The 15,917-nt window shown below is 54.9% G+C and overlaps 1 pseudogene across 1 annotated transcript; it reads left to right on the top strand.

Annotated features, from left to right (window-relative positions):
- Window positions 1-331: 331 nt before the first annotated feature.
- Window positions 332-2,301, top strand: LOC308549322 (L-lactate dehydrogenase B chain pseudogene; annotated as a pseudogene). The gene is made up of 2 exons: window positions 332-401; window positions 1,494-2,301. The product of its transcript is annotated as an L-lactate dehydrogenase B chain pseudogene (transcript).
- Window positions 2,302-15,917: the final 13,616 nt, after the last annotated feature.

Raw genomic sequence — 15,917 nt, 5'->3', positions numbered from 1 at the left:
CCAACAATGTAGGCCTATGGGTCAGGCTGAAGATTTCAAGTATGATTTGTAAGAAATGAGAATTCATGGGGCCACACCAGGAGAGTGAGTGACCAGGTTGCCCCCTGGAAGCTGTGTGAGAAACAGGATGAGGGCAGGAAGACCCCCAAGAAGCTGATGGAGACCCCCTGTGCCATGGGGGCTGTAGGGATAGAGAGAAGCAACTGAGTTTGAGAGAGACCTGGGAGGTGGTTGATAGGATTTGGGGGTTAAGGAAAACCTGTTGAGAGACAGGAGTCAAGGATGAAACTCCAGGGAGATGGTGTCTGGTTTATGAGTACATTACAATGTCATGGCCGAAGAAAAGCTAGACAAGGCCAAGTTCAAGGGCAGCTCAGAGCAGGAAGAAGGGGAGTGGATTTGTGAGGGGGGGCCTTTGAGCAAGGGACCTTTCCCGTCTTCACACCCTGGTCTACAATATGGAAACAGTCTACCACATAGGACTTCATCTACCACACAGCTGTGAGCATCAGGACAACGGCCGCATTCATTCACCCAAAAACAGTTAGTGAGCGGTGCCTACGGCATGCAATAAATAAGATTAGCACATGAAGTACATGGCATGTTAGCCACAGTGCCCAGGAGCATACAAAGCAGGGGGAGGGGATAGAAGGAGGAGGTACATTTTCAGATAGGATGTTGAAGGTATATACTCCTGAGCAGAGTAATCCGGTTTCTGTGGGCTCTAAGGGGGGGGGGTCTCTGTGTTAGGGAAAAAACATTAAAATATCTTGTTTTTTCCAAGTTTCACACAAAACACGTGGCCATATAAATAGATTTCTAGGGCCATGGATAGAGTGGGCGTGAGAGGCCCAGAGCACCAGCCTCAAACGTTTCTCAGGAAGCCCAGCTCTGCTTGTGAGTAATAGAGCGGTGGAAGTGGAGGCATGTGACCGTGGGTGTCACAAAAAGAACCTGTTTTCTGTGACTTAGAGCAAGTCATTCAATTGCTCTGACCCTCAATTTCCTAATCTGTAAGTGAGGGGAATACTATGTCCTTAAAAGGTCTGAAAGAGCCAATAAGGGAAGGTAAGTAACATTTCCAGCTGGTAAAAATAAGTGGTATGTATTGTTTTAAGCGTCATCCCCCCCCCCCCCCCCCACGCAGATGGTGAGCAATGGTCTCAGCCTTGGGGAGGGACCAGAAAGAACCAGAACACGAAGGGGTCGTGAGCCCCCACAACTGGCAGCGCAGGGCTCTGTGGCCCCAGGGTGCACACACCATGTGTGTGGCGTTGCCCTGTGTGTTGTCTGTGGTCCGTGGCAGTGGCCTTCATGTGCTCCGCTCTTGCGCACAACCTGGGGAACCCCATCCAGCGAGGACCCAGCTGCCCCACCGGTGTGGGGTGTGAGGGCGGTGGGGCTGGGTGGGCAGCTGGCTGGCACAGTCTCCGCCACACAACCATGACAGTCGGCCCCAGGTGCTTCTCTCTCCACACACTGGCAACTTTAAGGGAAACCCGATTGCTGCAACAGTCCCAAACAAGGAGGTCACTGTAGCGGCACCGGGCAAGCTGATGTGGCACGTGCCATTGGCATTCGGGAAGAGTCTCTGGCCGATGAACTTGCCCTGCGGATGTTTTGAAAAATAAACTCAGGAGAAGTAGTGCACCTGCAGCATGGGAGCTTAGTTCTTCAGACACCTACGACTGTGGCAGATAAGGTGACCCTGTGGCCACCAATTCTAAGATCGTGATGATAACAGAAGAGTCCTCCAGCAAGAGGGAGAGAGTGGTCTTAATCGGATGCAGACGACTGTTACTGTCTTCAGATTCATCATTCCTCAGATCGCCAAGTACACTCCTGACTGCCCCATATTTGTGGTTTCCAACCCAGTGGATACTCACATGTTACCTGGAAACTAAGAGGCTTACCCTAGCACCATGCAACTGGAAGTGTGTGCACTCTGGAATCTGCTAGATTTCTCTATTTTATAACTGAGAAAACTTGGCATCCGTCCCAGCAGCTGCTGTGGATGGATCTGGGGGAAGGAGAAGGTGACATTTCGAGTGTGGCCGTGTGGAGCAGAGCAAATGTGGCAGGTGTTTCTCTCCAGGAACTGAATCCAGAAATGGGAACGGAAAATGATAGTGAAAATCAGGAGGGAGTGCATCAGATGGTGGCTGGTACTGCCTGTGAAGCCATCGAGCTGAAAGGCTATACCAGCAAGGCTACTGTATGAAGAGTGGCCCATCTCATCGAATCCAGGTTGAAAATCTCTCCAGGACTCATGGAGTGTCAACAATGGTGATGGGGACATAGGCACTAAGAATGAAGTCTTCCCAAGCCTTCCGCAGGTCCTCAGGGCTCAGGGATTAACCAGTGTTAACAGCCTGCAGCTGAGGCTGATGAAGGTGCAGATACCCTGCGGGACACCCAGAAGGACCTAAAACACCTGTGACCTCTGGGTTCTAAGCCGTAGAAACTCAAAACTCCAAGTGTTTAACCAGGAACCTTCAGTTTTCACCCATCTACGTGGATCACAACTTGATTTTATCTTCCTAGATGTGTGAATTAGGGCTCACAGATCCAAAACCCAGGCTTGGTTTAATGCTTGCAATATGAGCCCTTGAACAATAAAATTAACTAAGAGAGAGAGAGAGGAGGCTGGGGGCTCGGGCAGGCCTGGATTCCAATCCTGCCTCTGCCGGCCTGTGAGCCCAGCCAGCAACTTCGCCCTACACTGCAGCTCGGGGGCTGTGAGGAAAGGTGTGCAGGCATGAGCTCACTTCTCCTGCCTTTTCTCTCTTCCCCACCGGACCCACACTCCAGGACCTGGACCAAGTTGGCTGTGATGGCCTCAGGCACTGGTGACTGAAAGTTCCCCCAGACCCCCCATGTGCCATTGCCACAGCAAATGCTCTCGGGCACACAACAAAACAAGCCTGGCCCATAGTGGGTGCTGGTGACGTTCGATGACCTAAACAATTAACCCATAATCAGAGGGTGCTCCCACTCGGCCGCTATGGGTTGCTTTGCCCACGAGTCAGTCATCTTCTGGGAGTGTCCATGGGCCGTTAGCCCTCAGAGTTCTGTTGCTAAGAGATTATGAACCAAATGGTGTTTTCAAAAAAATAACCACTGCAGAATGTTCCAGGACAGAACCATAATAACAGCCCAAACAGCACGAATGGACTGTTATTGATAACCCCTCGGGAAGAGCTGAGGGACGGGGTGGCTGGGAGGTGGCCCTGCCGACACAGCCTATATAAATTACCGGTTGGCCAAGGTTTTGAATATAATAAAACAGGCTCAGTGATAAAACTGTGAGGGACATTATATAACATCTTCGTGATTCCAAGAGTTCTCCAGTCGAGCAAGATGTGTTTGTCCGGGGCCTATGATCTGTCCAGCCCTCGTCCGTTTACCACCGTCTCGGCCACGTACAGTTGCAGGCGGGGAGCCCAGCAGGGCCGGAACCACCCCTGGCTGGCACGGTGCCTGCGGGCAGCAATTGATCAAGTGATTTAACACAGCCGTTTGCAGCCACCTCTCTCATTGCTCTGTTGCTAGGGCAACGGGAACCAGTCACCAAGCAGAAACCCAAGATAGACCAGAACTGAGCTGCCAACAGGGAAGTCAGCAAACAGGGCCCTTGCAAAACACTGGGTGTCGTCTGGCACCTTGAACAGCTCTGCCCACAGGCTTTTCCCTGGAATATACTGTTAGTCTGCTCTGTGTCCCCACCAAAGGCTCCTGGGTCACCTCCAGGTGATTGCTACAGCCAGATGGATTGATGCAAAGTGACTGTCATCTGTGAGGAAAGGAAATCCTAGCAGATAACACCTCCGCCCTTCTCCTGACCCGGGAGCCAGGCAGTGTGATGCCAGCTGGATACCCCCTTTCTCCTCCCCCCTTAATCCCCCACCAGCTCCCTCCACTTTCCATCTGGCCAGGCCCCTGGATGCAGTGACCAGATGGTCTACATTGGATCTCGATGGGTAGGTCACTGGAGGCAGTGTTCTTTTCTCTCATCTTACAGTGAGGGAGCCAAGGTCCAGAGAGACAAAGCGAAGTGTCAAGGTCACACAGCTGGGAAGTCAGGAGGCAGACACATGCTTCTAGCCCCAAAGACCCCAAGCGCCCTGAAACAGGTCGCACGGGAAACCGCCGGGCGTTGCAACAACTCCCAGAGAATGGTCACTGTTTCCATGGGCCAACCCTAGTGACCCTCAGTCACTGTGTGGCACCCAGGAACAGAGACAGAGCCACAGGCACTCCAGGGGGCAGAAGAAGGGGGTCACGGACCAAGCAAATTGTTACGATCCCAGCCTTGGAGGCTCCCGCACTCACTACCAGGGCGGCCTCAGGCAAGTCACTTCATCTTCTGCAATGCAGTTTCCTTTCTAGAAAGGGAGACAAGGCTGGTAGCCACCTGCTTTATAGGGTTAGCATGCAGGAAACCAAACAGGTAGAAGTGGTTAGCAGGGTGTGTGCGGAACACCGATAATCACTAACAGCAGCAGCAGCTGCAGTTGTAACAATATCGTCAAGTTCATCACCCACTTCCACCCAGGACTTGGTTACTAAGCAGGCAGGAGCCTGGTGCCAACTGGAGTGCCACTGCACTCCCCGGGGGTCACTGCATCTGTGATCAAGGACACGTTCCCCAGGGTTCCTGGTGATAGAGCCTGAATTTTTTAGAAGCTGAGCGCGAAGCATTTGTGTCTCTGTGTCTGTCCAAACACATGTGCTTCCAATTGGCTCTCCCAGGCTGGAATTCCCCCGGGCCGGCCAGGCCAGCTCCCTCCGCTGCCCAGCGCCCCCTCCCTCTATCATGCTGCGCTCCTGGGGGCTCAGCAGCAGGCTGCTTCCTCCCCACCATTTATCAACTCCATCTCCACGAGTAGGAAACAGTCAGCAGTCCCGGGCTCCTCCCAAGTCTGTCTGTAAGCTGTTACTCTGAGAGTCTGAAAACCCTGCGTAGAGAGGGGCATCTAAAGGAGGGCTGGAGAGGGGGAGCTGAGGGCTGAAGGCTGAAGGCTGAAGGGGGTGGGAGGGTTGTCGTGAATTCAGCAGTCCTGCCAGTTGGCACTAGCCCCCAACTCAGTGGCTCCAGCTATCCTGTGGGGTCAGGATGCTGTTTCTGCAGAGTCATCCTTTCTTGCCCAGAGGGATCCTGGCCCAGAGCCACATTCTGAGTAGGGCCTGAGTGCCACAAAGCAAGGAAACATCCTTTCTCACCAGCCCCGCAGCCCCAGCCCCACACACAGCCCGGTCTCTCAGCAGCCTCTGCCGGCAGCAAGCATTCTCCCGCTGGGCTGCGTGTACCCCCCAGAGCTCTTGCCCACCCCAGACCCTGAGCTCTGGGAGAGCAAAGAGCATTCCACAGGAGGGAGCATGCGGGTGTGCCTGGCCCAGAGGGGAGGGAGGGGAAGCTGCATTTAGGGGAGGGGACATCATGGAGGGGTAAGGAACTATTTACAATTTTTGCCTGTCTACTTGGTGGCCCTCCTGCCTGTCTGCTTGGTGGCCCATTGGAAAAGAGCCTACTGTCCCAAGACAGGCCCAGGCAGGGACCAGATCTCAAGCCTGGGGGGAGATGAGGCAATCTAGGAGGCTTCAGCCCTGAACCCATCCTGCCTCCCGCCCAGCAACTCCAGCATCCCCTTATTGTGCAAAACCTCAGTGTCCCAGACAAGCAAGCTGGCCACATCTTCTGCAGAGCTCATGACTCAGGAATATGATTTGAGCACCTACTATGTGCCTGGCACTGTACTAGGCACTGGCCCCTCAGCAGTAGACCAGGCACACGTGGCCCCATCCCTGATGTCTTCCCCATCGTTTCCAGGCCCACCATCCTTGCCTCCACTCATGATCTCATCGCAGACTGCTTGGCTCCCTGCTTCTGGCTGTGTAACCTTAAGCAACTTACTTTACCTCTCTGGGACTCCATTGCCTCATCCACTAAATGAGGGCAGGCTAATACTTACTTCATAGGGATGTTAAGAAAGGTAAATGAGTTAATATATATGTGAGGTGTTTAGAACAGCTCCTGGCACAAGGAGCTCAGAGTGTGTGAGTGTGTGTGTGTGATTGATTGTGCATCTGCTCAGGCTGTTCTCTACCTGGAATGCCTTTCTCCTTTTCTGTGGGATCCTGTAAGTGTAGCCCAGGCATAGTTTTCAGAAGGGAGAACCGGGGATCAGGCCCAAGGTCAGGCCATGCCCCTGCTAAGGTCACCAGCACCAGCAGAGCCATGTCCCATTTGCCAAGGGTTTTACACATCCCTGTGAGACAGATGAGGGAGGTGACACTGACCAAGCTCACGACCCTAGGCAATGTCAGGTCTGACAGTGGAGCCTGAGTCTTCTGACTGCAGGTAGCCTGTCCCACCTCCCAGTACTGGTCCCTGGGCACCTTCAGACACCCTGAGGCCATCACTAGAATCTCATAGCTCTCCCACAGCTCAGCACCCAGAGCATGGGAACTTCCTGGCCCTGCAGAGACCCTGGAGTCAGTGGAGTTTGTCTCTCAGAGCCAGACAGGGCCAAGGAAGACCTCAGGACAAAAGGTACTGGCCTCAGGACAGGGTGCACTAGCCTCAAGACACAGGGTGCTGACCTCAGGAGAGGGGTGCTGGCCTGACAGAGCCCTGAGCAGGCCCCCGTGGGAGGAGCCCAGCCCAGGAAACTCTGAGCAATGCCGGCAGACCACAGGCCCCCAGGCTTCCTGCCCTCTCCACATAGGCTGCCCCGTCAACGTCAAAGGGTTTGTGAAACCCTGTCGGGCAGGCAGTGGGAACCCGAGGGGCCCCAGGGTTCACTGTCTGTGGTCACCCTGTGCCTTTGCAGTCCAGGGGAAGGTGGCTTTCTAAAGACCGCCATCCACAATCTAATTGGACCCAGCTGCTGCGGGATACCTGCTGGAAGCCCCACCATCTCAGACCCAGGGCCCCCAGACCTCAGGGCTCCCCACTGAAGGCCCACATCTCCTGAGCTCCCACAGATTCGGGGACTCCCTGGACATGGCTGTGGGGTGGGATCTGGGCGAAGGACTTCAGAGTCAGAGGTAACATGGGTTATAAGCCCAGTTGATAGCCTTGCTAGCTGTGTGACTTTGAGCAATTTGGTTAATCTCTGTGTCTTGATTTCCTGTAAAATGATTAAAAGCACCTACCCTGTCTCAAGGATTAAACAGAATAATGGATATGAAAGCAGCTGGCACACAATGAGCTCTCAATAAACAGGAGCTGCTGTTTTAGTAACCACTCTGAGTGGCAACGGAAGATTGGGGTGCAATCTATTGCATATCTTTGATTTTGCCATTTTTTAAAAATGTCTTTATTGATTTCAGAGAGAGAGAGAAAAGCATCAATGAGAGAGTCATTGATCAGCTGCCTCCTGCAGGCCCCCTACTGGGGACGGAGCCCAAAACCCTGGCATGGGCCCTGACCAGGAATCAAACTGTGATCTCCTGGATCCTAAGTGGAAGCTCAACCGCTCAGCCACACAGGCCAGGCTGATTTTGCCATTTTAATTAAAACCATCCAGACTCAACCTACTATACTTGACAGAAGTCACTACCTTCCTCCTTAGCTTCCTCTCCCTTTGGATTGCTCAAGAACCGTATCTTACGTGCTCTCAAAGAGGGAGCCAAGAGAATTGGAACTCTGACCAGTCCCCCAGCCTGCTGGCACTATTCCCACATAGTGACACCTAGAGCCCCGTAAGGCCACGTCCAGGGGTGTAAAGTGAGGGCCCCAGGGTAACTCCCCGCGCGCACGGCTTGCTCGTGCCCGTACGTGGCCATTCCCGGTGCTGAGTCCCTTTTCCTTCCCCGGACCCACGCTTCTGCTTTCCGGACCCTAAGCCCGAACACTCTCATTATTCCTGTGTCTGAAAAGTCCTCAGAAAGCCACACACCTCTGCCACCCCCAGCTCCCAACCTCGACCGTTCGCCTCAGTGCCAATTCACCTGCCCACAGGCCGACCACCGAGGTACCTGTGGCACAGGCCAGAGAAGGGTGGTCTCCGGGGTGGCCTCCTGCCATGTTTTTGTCTCCGTAACTAGACAGCAGGGAGAAGGTAGAGTTGAAGCCAGAGCAGCTCTGGAGGCTTCTCCTCCTCATGCTCCAGGAGCACCAGATGTGAGCATCTGGCACAGGGAACAAGAAGACACATTCCCACCCCCCAGCGTCTGGCTCCAGAGCCCGAGTCCCCCAGGGTGACCAGGTGGCTCAGCGAAAGCTTGTTGACCGACTGGGAGCAAACGGACCGATCTGAAGGAGGGGATCAGGCAGAGGTGCTGGGTTGCACAGAAGAGGGGACATGGCCCAGGGACCAGGGACCAGGGACCAGGGCAGTGAGGAAGCTGATGGGTCTGTGGGAAGAGGGGGCCGCCCGTGGGGCAGAGGAGAGAGGGTGCGTTTCCAGGGCGGCCTGAGGGCGAGGGGCAGTCCTGGGGCAGGCAGGGTGGTGCTGGGAGGCGAACCCTGGGGACCGCTGGGACCCTCAGGAGCGCAGTGGGGTGGGGAGCATGACGGCAGGACCTAGTGGAGGTGGCCGCTGCACAGGGCAGGGTGAGGGAGGGGCTCCCAGGAGGATTCGTAGACTACCATCAAAATCGTAACTCCTCTCCGTGAAGGGACCCCTGGGTGTAGTTCAGCAGTGTCCAGGGCTCAGGCTGCCCGAGAGAGGGCTCCCACCACCAGAGCTGCTCTGCCATCCTGCATGTCCAGCTCAGTGTCCTGTGCTAAGATGCCAACCCCAGGAGCCTCTGGGACTTTAGCAGCCTGGAGCTGACCTAGGTGCCCTCAGGAGCAATGGGCACAGGACAGAAGCCACAGCCAGGGCCCACTGCACAGGGCCACTGGAGTCATGGCCATTCAAACCCCAGTGCTGACTGCCACCTACCAGCTGTGTGACAAAGCACCCTCCCTGAGCCTCAGTCATGCACCTGGCCACCTGTATGGACCTCGTGCAGCCGTTTGTCCCGATTCAGTGGGAAGATATAAAGCACTCCACACAGAGGCCAGCGCAGGGTGCACGGGACAGTGGTGGCCCACTTGTGGTTAAGCTGGTCCAAGTGTGCCGCGGAACCAGGTAAGGGAGACAGAGACCTCTCCCAGCCTCATGCCTTCCAAGAACCTACCGGCACCTCTCCCTCCTCCAGCCGGGAGCGCAGGTTTCTCCCCGTGGCAGGGAAATTACTGGCTGGGGGTGTGGGCAGCCACAGTGACCGTCTCTCTGCAGGACGGATGCGGCTTTGCTGACAGAGAGTCTGCGGCCTGGACATACCAGCGGTGCAGGTCTGAGGTCAGCAGTTGGGAGCTGGGCCCACCACAGCCTGGCCGCCCCAGGCAGAGCCCCCAGGGGACAGCATCTGCTTCCAATCAGCTGCCCCTTGGCCCAGGGAGGAGGCAGGGGGCAGAGACCTCCTCCCGGGCCCAATTTCTCACCACACCGCATGGACCTGGGGGCAGAGAAGGCAGAGAGAAGCTCGGGGACCCAGGTCAGAGGAAAAGGACTGGAAATAGAGGTTTATGGTTATTTGGTTCCTTCGCAAGGCCATGCCTGCTCCAGCCCAATTGGTCCCCCCAGCGCCACCAAGCTGCTCCCACTCCAGGGGGCCCTGAGCATGGGCGCCTCTCCCCCGCCTTCTGCACAGCTGACACCCGACCCTTCAGCTGAAATCCGGTTTCCTCAGGACACCTCCCCGACCCCACATTTGGTCCCCAGTTCAACAACCTGTAGGGCACGAGTCGCTTTGGACTTTTATACAGGGCGGGGCAAAGGTCGGTTTACAGCTATTTATTAATTATTCTTTTCCATACGAACAACTGTGAACCTCCTTCTGCCCACCCTGCATTTACCTGGGTCTAGCTCTCTAGCTTCCCACGTTCATTCGTGCCTCTGGGAGCTTGCACGACTGGACCTCGGTTCGCAGTGCCTGTCCCCATCCTGGGGACCGGCTGATGCCCTTCTGGTCTTTGGGGTAGAGCAGTAGGCTCAAGGCAACCGTGGCAGCGAAGCCTCCTGCTGCCCATCCCAGCCAGCGGGCAGCCCTCTGCGCCACCAGGGCCCACGTGCCTAGGCTACCCACGCCGTCCCCTGCCCTCTGCTTGCCCCACTGGCGGTGGCTCAGGGGCCGTGGGAATCACGCCTGTTCTCCCTCTGTCTCTGGAACCCACAGCTGTGTCTGGACCCAGGGCACAGTGTCCTGGGCTTAGCTCAGTACATTCCTGGAGGGAATGAATTGAACAAAGCCCTTGATTTCATGGGTGGCAGAGGCATTAAAATAGCCCCAAACCACACCGAACACATTGAGAAGCCTTAGGTTTGTGGCCTTATCAAGGGCTACATTTGGTCACATCTACACCCAACACACACACGCGCTGCTCGGGCAGCCCCAGAACAGGCCCTGCCGTGATTGGGCCAGCTCTAGAGAAACAAGAAAACGGGACAAATGTTGTTTTTTGGAGACTCTACTCCGCGTGCGCACACACAGCCACACCGGCTGTGCCATAAACCTCACAGCAGCCCGGTGGGGGTCCTGCCGGGTCCCATTTGCAGCCGAGGGACCAGCCACAGAGCCAGCTCCCTCCTGGCAGGACCATGTCTGCTTCTCATGTGCCTGGCTCTGGCCCTGCAGCTGCCAGTTTCGAGTGTCATCACCGGCTGTGGCAGGTGTGACGAGGGCCAGAAGAGAGGAAACAGAAGCTAATACAGCTACTGAGTGTCACTGTACGTGGGCGAGCCATTCAGATTCATGGCCACTGTCCACTTGTATATTTAGGGAGATTATCTCCCCGGAGACCAAAGTAAACCATTGGGAGAAGGGGCTGTGCTCTCTCACCACCTCCTCAGGATGCCACTGGGGCCGGGGCGCTGACCCAGCCAAGGAGGTAACATTTAAGGAGTAGAGCCAGGCGCTGTCTTTGTCACCTCCTGGCCCTGTTTTAAAGCTGAAGCTCGGGCTTATAGGTAAGTCACTTGCCCAGGAACGTTTCCAGGACAGAACCCAGGAGGACGGCCTCCTCTGGCCCTCGCCTTGGCTGTGGCTCCTCCCAGCCTCGGGCCCACTCACCAGGCAGAGAACAGGGCAAGGCCTCAGGCCTCGGAAGGCTGGGGCCACTAGTGGGAAGAACTCCCCCACCTCAGCCCAGGCAGAGTCCTGGGTTCAACGGAGGTGCTGGTCCCCCTGGTGCCTGCACAGCCCTGGGAATCAGGGGCTCCTGGGGTGTTAACTCCGAGTTCTCAGCTTCCTCCTACTCTGCCTCCTGCTGCTCCCGCTTCCACAGCCAACCCCATGAATCACTTTCACCTGCCACCCCCAGGAATGTGGCGGTCTCATAAAAGTCAAACCAACGGACCTGAAGGCTTCCCAGTCAGCAGCAAGGCTCTGCCAGGTTTCTGGCCTCCTTCCTGGGCTCTGTCCCTGCCCCCACTGAGATCTCAGAGTCACCTCACACACACCCCCCAGAACCAAGAGGGAACAGTAGCACCCGGAAGGGGGGCACCCAGAAGCCTGAAAAACACCTGCCCCCACCCAGGGCCTCTGCTCGCCACCCGATCCCATCTGAGCCTCCCATTCCTTTCAGGACACGCAGGCCCACGTTTGGTGTCTAGCTCCCCACTCTTCAATCTGGGGTTCTGCAAACCATCTCTTATCCTGTCCTAGGGCCTACACCCACCCTCAAGGGAACAGGAGGTGGCTCTTGGGAGATTTCCCTAAAAAAAGTGGAGAGGCCAGAGCGGTCAGGGCCTCTGGGAAGCCCTGCCTGCCTCCATTCTCCATCTCCTCCCAATCCCCAGGATTTGGTCCAGTCCCCCTGGGTGGGGCCTGGGGGCAGGCTGGGTCCTGCCTCGGGAACTTTGGGGAAGGGAAGAGACCCACACGCATGAGTGCCTGTAAACAAAGGGAGAAATATGCAAGCCACTTAAAATACTTCAAAAAACCTACAGACATCCTACGTTTAGCCCTTCTGGGATACACGAAAATTCCAGGGCTTTGCCCCTGGCTGCAATCACATCAACTCAATGCAGAAACGCTGGCCATCTTGTGCTGACAAACATTCTGAGAGTCGCATACAAGCATCGGATGGAGAAAGCAACAACTGAAAAACCACTATTTCACAGAATCCTTCCAAACATGGAGTTTGTAGTGGAGAAAATAATACAATGGATCTGAGATGCTTATGTCTTTAATATACAAAGAGCTCCTACAATTGAATGAGAAAAAGATGAATAATAAATAACCCTTCATAAGTGGTCCAAGGCCAATAACATGGGACTCACACAAAAAGGAGGGAAAAAAGAAACTCAAATAGCCAACAAATATAGGAAAATCTGCTCAGTCTTGCTCTTAACAGAGTTTTTTAAAAATTTTAATGAGATGTCATTTCACCTATCAAATCTGCAGAGTGAAAAGTTTTATAACACCCATGTTGGTGCAGGTGTGAGGGAATGGCTATTCTCATACACTATTGGGGAAACTGAATTGTGACAGTTTCACTCCCTCCCAAAAGTACCTGTTCCCCCCTGAACACACTCACTTGTGTGCCCTGACCTCCCGCAGGTTAACTCCTCTCCAGCAATGCCCTTGCCTCTTCTCTCTGCTCAAGATCCAGTTGAAGTATTACTAAAAGGAAACTGGCCTCAGTTTCCCCCTCTGTAAAACACTTTGGAAGGCATTCACTGAGCATTCCTGGATTTGATTTGGTTCCCAATTCAGATACCTAGTGATGCTGGGGCTCCCTCCACTTGGAGGGAGGGGCTGGGATACCAAAGGCAAAGGGACACAGCTGGAGAGCTGACTCAGGTGGGGGTGTATGCCCAGGAATGAAGGGTGCCTACCCCAGGGCTGTCCCATCAGGTCACCTTGACCTGGTGGCTTCAGTGCTCCCACACTGGCCTTTTTAGGAAAGGAGAAGACACGTCCCTCCCCGCCAACCTCCACCCCCAGCTGTGCACAGCTGGATTTTCCCCTCTGGGCCAGTTTGTCCTCCCTGTTCCCAGATGGGTCACTCCACCCCAGACCTGGGCTAAGAAAAAAGTCACGGGTCAGTCCTGCCCCCTGCTGGCCTCTTTGGGAATGACAGGTTGGGAGGAAACTCCCCAGGACCTGGTTCCAAAGGCCCTTTGCGAATTGATTTCCCATCACTCCCTCCCCAAAACACCTGGCCCCAGGAAAAGCACCTGTTCCCCCTGAACGCACTCACCTGTGTGCCCTGACCTCCCACCTCTACACAGGCTATCTCCTCTCCAGCAATGCCCTTGCCTCTTCTCTCTGCTCAAGATCCAGTTGAAGTATTACTAAAAGGAAACTGGCCTCAGTTTCCCCCTCTGTAAAACACTAAGCTGGGCCAGGCCATCTCTGAGGTCCCTCTCCCTGGGACCGTGATCCCCCCTTGTCTTCTGGTCTCCTGCCTGCGATTCACCGGCTGTCCAGCAGAGGGGACACACACCTCTTTCCAGGCGGCCTGGAGTTTTCTTACTAAAACCACTGTGCTTAGTGCAGCACCTGGCCAGGGCCACCAATCAGTAAGTGATAGCCGAGGTTGTCTCCATTTCACAAACAAGGAAACTAAGGTTCCAAGAGTTTAATTTGAACCCAAGGGTCCAGGCATTGATGATCATCTGGACGGCTCCAGGAGAGCATGATACTATCTCTAAATATCTGCAGGCTTGCCTTAAAAGAGGGGCCCAGTGGGCAGATGTTGCAGGGATGCGGGCCCAATGCTGGCCTGAGGAAGGATGTTCTATGGGTCAGAGTTGGGCGGCCGGGACAGGGACCGTCTTGGATGTTTGTGAGCACGCTGTCCTAGGGAGTCTTCCAGGGAGTCAGGAATGAAAGGATGGGGGTCTCAGGGCCCCTCCAGCCCAGGGGGCCACATTCTGAGAGGACTGGAGGGCCAGGCTGCTGCTCTGCTCTACCCAGGGCCTCGGCCCCAAGGCTGTCCACTTTTCCTTGGATGTGGTCGGCCGCAGACCTGGGGAGCCCTGGCATTTTCTCTGGAGGTCTCTGGATCCCAGGCACAGGCTAAGAGGCAGCCCCACCGGTGTTCCACAGCTGCCCCTCCGGAGGGCCTGTTCTGGCATCTGGGGCAGGCCTCTCTGAGGTCTTTGGTGGCCTGGGTTCTGGGCTCTGCTCACAAGCTCTGACCCCTCCAGCCTGCTGAGGATCATCTGGTCAGGCTTGTTCTGGAAGCCCTGTGAGGCTGTCGCCGGGACATGTGCATGGGTGAACATTCTAGGCACAGAATCCACTGAGGGTCAGAGTTGGGGAGGCCAGGGCTCCTGGCCCCAGCTGCTGCCCAGTTCCAGAGCAGAGCATGGAGAACCCCAGAGGGACAGCCTCTCAGGTCCAAGCTGGTGAGCAGCAGCCTAGCACTGGTCACTCACCTCTGGGCGACACACTTGAGGCAGGACATTGCCAGCTGGGGGATGTCGCTCAGGAGAGCTCCCGAGGAGACTGTAAGATGTACTCTCCAAGACTCCCTCCTGGACCCTCCGCAGTGGAGTCCGGGACTTTGTGTTTCCAGCCGGGCTTTCCAGGGGTTCTCACAGAGCCAGCATCTGAGAAACTGTTCCAGAGGGACCAGGATGGCACCCGCCTGCACCCCGAGGTGGCTGAAGGCGCTGGGAAAGCCCACCTGGGATGCCACAGTGCATATATTTGTTCATAGGTCCTTCTTTTCTCTAGACTGTGGCAACAACTATCCTGGGCCCCCGGAGATCCTCATCTGACGAGGACATGTGACTCGTGCCATAATGGAGGGACATGTGTGCCAGTCATCTGGGAGCCAAGAGCCGGAGTCCCCACCAGTCCTAGGCAGTGGAAAGCTTCTAGAGGAGGCAGAGCTTCCATGCAGACATGAAGCATCTTAGGTGTTTCCCGTGAGCAAGGAAGGGTCAGGCATTCCAGGCCGAGAACAGCAGATACCCAGGTAGGAGGCATGACTTGACTAGGAATCACCAGTCATCCTGAGGGTAAAGTTCAAGGGACAGGGAGTGGGGAGAGATAAGGCCAGACTCAGAGGCAGAAGCCTCAAGTTCACGAAGCTCCTATTCCACTCAGTGCGGGGTAGGGCGCTGTTCATGGCACTTGGATAAGAGGTGAAGGCCTGGGGTGGGGCAGGGGCTGGGAGGAGGGGGCAAAGAGGGGGGAAATTGGGGGACATCTGTAATACTATCAACAATAAAAATATATATATATTTAAAAATCTACCATCTGGGAACATTTGTGTGAATTTTGACCCCTACAAGTCTTAAAAAGGGATGTTATTGAGTTGCTGGCATCAGTATTTAATATGAAAAGTTTTTAAGTACAATAACTCTTTGGAAATGTCCCACCAAAAGAGGACATTCTTTCTCCTTTTAAATAAACTCCACACGTCTCTACAGACTAAAAAAAAAAAAAAAAAGGAAGAGTGAATATAAATCATCATCTCTTCAGGATTTCATGGCCACTGCTGACTAATTTATCGAGGTCATGGTTCAGGGGCAAAATGATGCCAAAAGTGGTCCAGTTATCAGAGAATGTAACACTTAAAGTTTTTATAGAGGATTCTTTCTCAAGCCTTTGAAATCTAATTCCTGGGACTTCTAGGTTTCCTAGAGGTAATAAAAATGTATCCAGTAAATGGTAAATATCTCCAAAGTTTTAATAGATTGATGCGTCAGTGATGGGCTCTAGACAGAGGTGCCATCAAACTTCCAGCTCCGCGAGATGCCCCGTGGGCAGGAGGAGGGAGGGCCAATAAGAACATGAGGGGAGGCCGGGGGGTCGGGAGGCTGCCCCACAGTCGCAGGCAGAGGGTCTGAGCTCAGGCTGGAGCAGTGTGGTGTCCGGGGGGTGCTCGGCTGGGTGTCGGTGCCTTTGCTGAGCGGGGAATGATGGAGGAGAAGCTGGGTTGTTTGGAGGGAGACACTGAA

The sequence above is a fragment of the Miniopterus schreibersii genome (assembly GCF_964146895.1).
Source record: "Miniopterus schreibersii genome assembly, chromosome: 19".
Taxonomy (NCBI): domain Eukaryota; kingdom Metazoa; phylum Chordata; class Mammalia; order Chiroptera; family Miniopteridae; genus Miniopterus; species Miniopterus schreibersii.
Note: the sequence above shows the minus strand (reverse complement) of the source record. Positions and strands in the feature narration are given on the sequence as shown.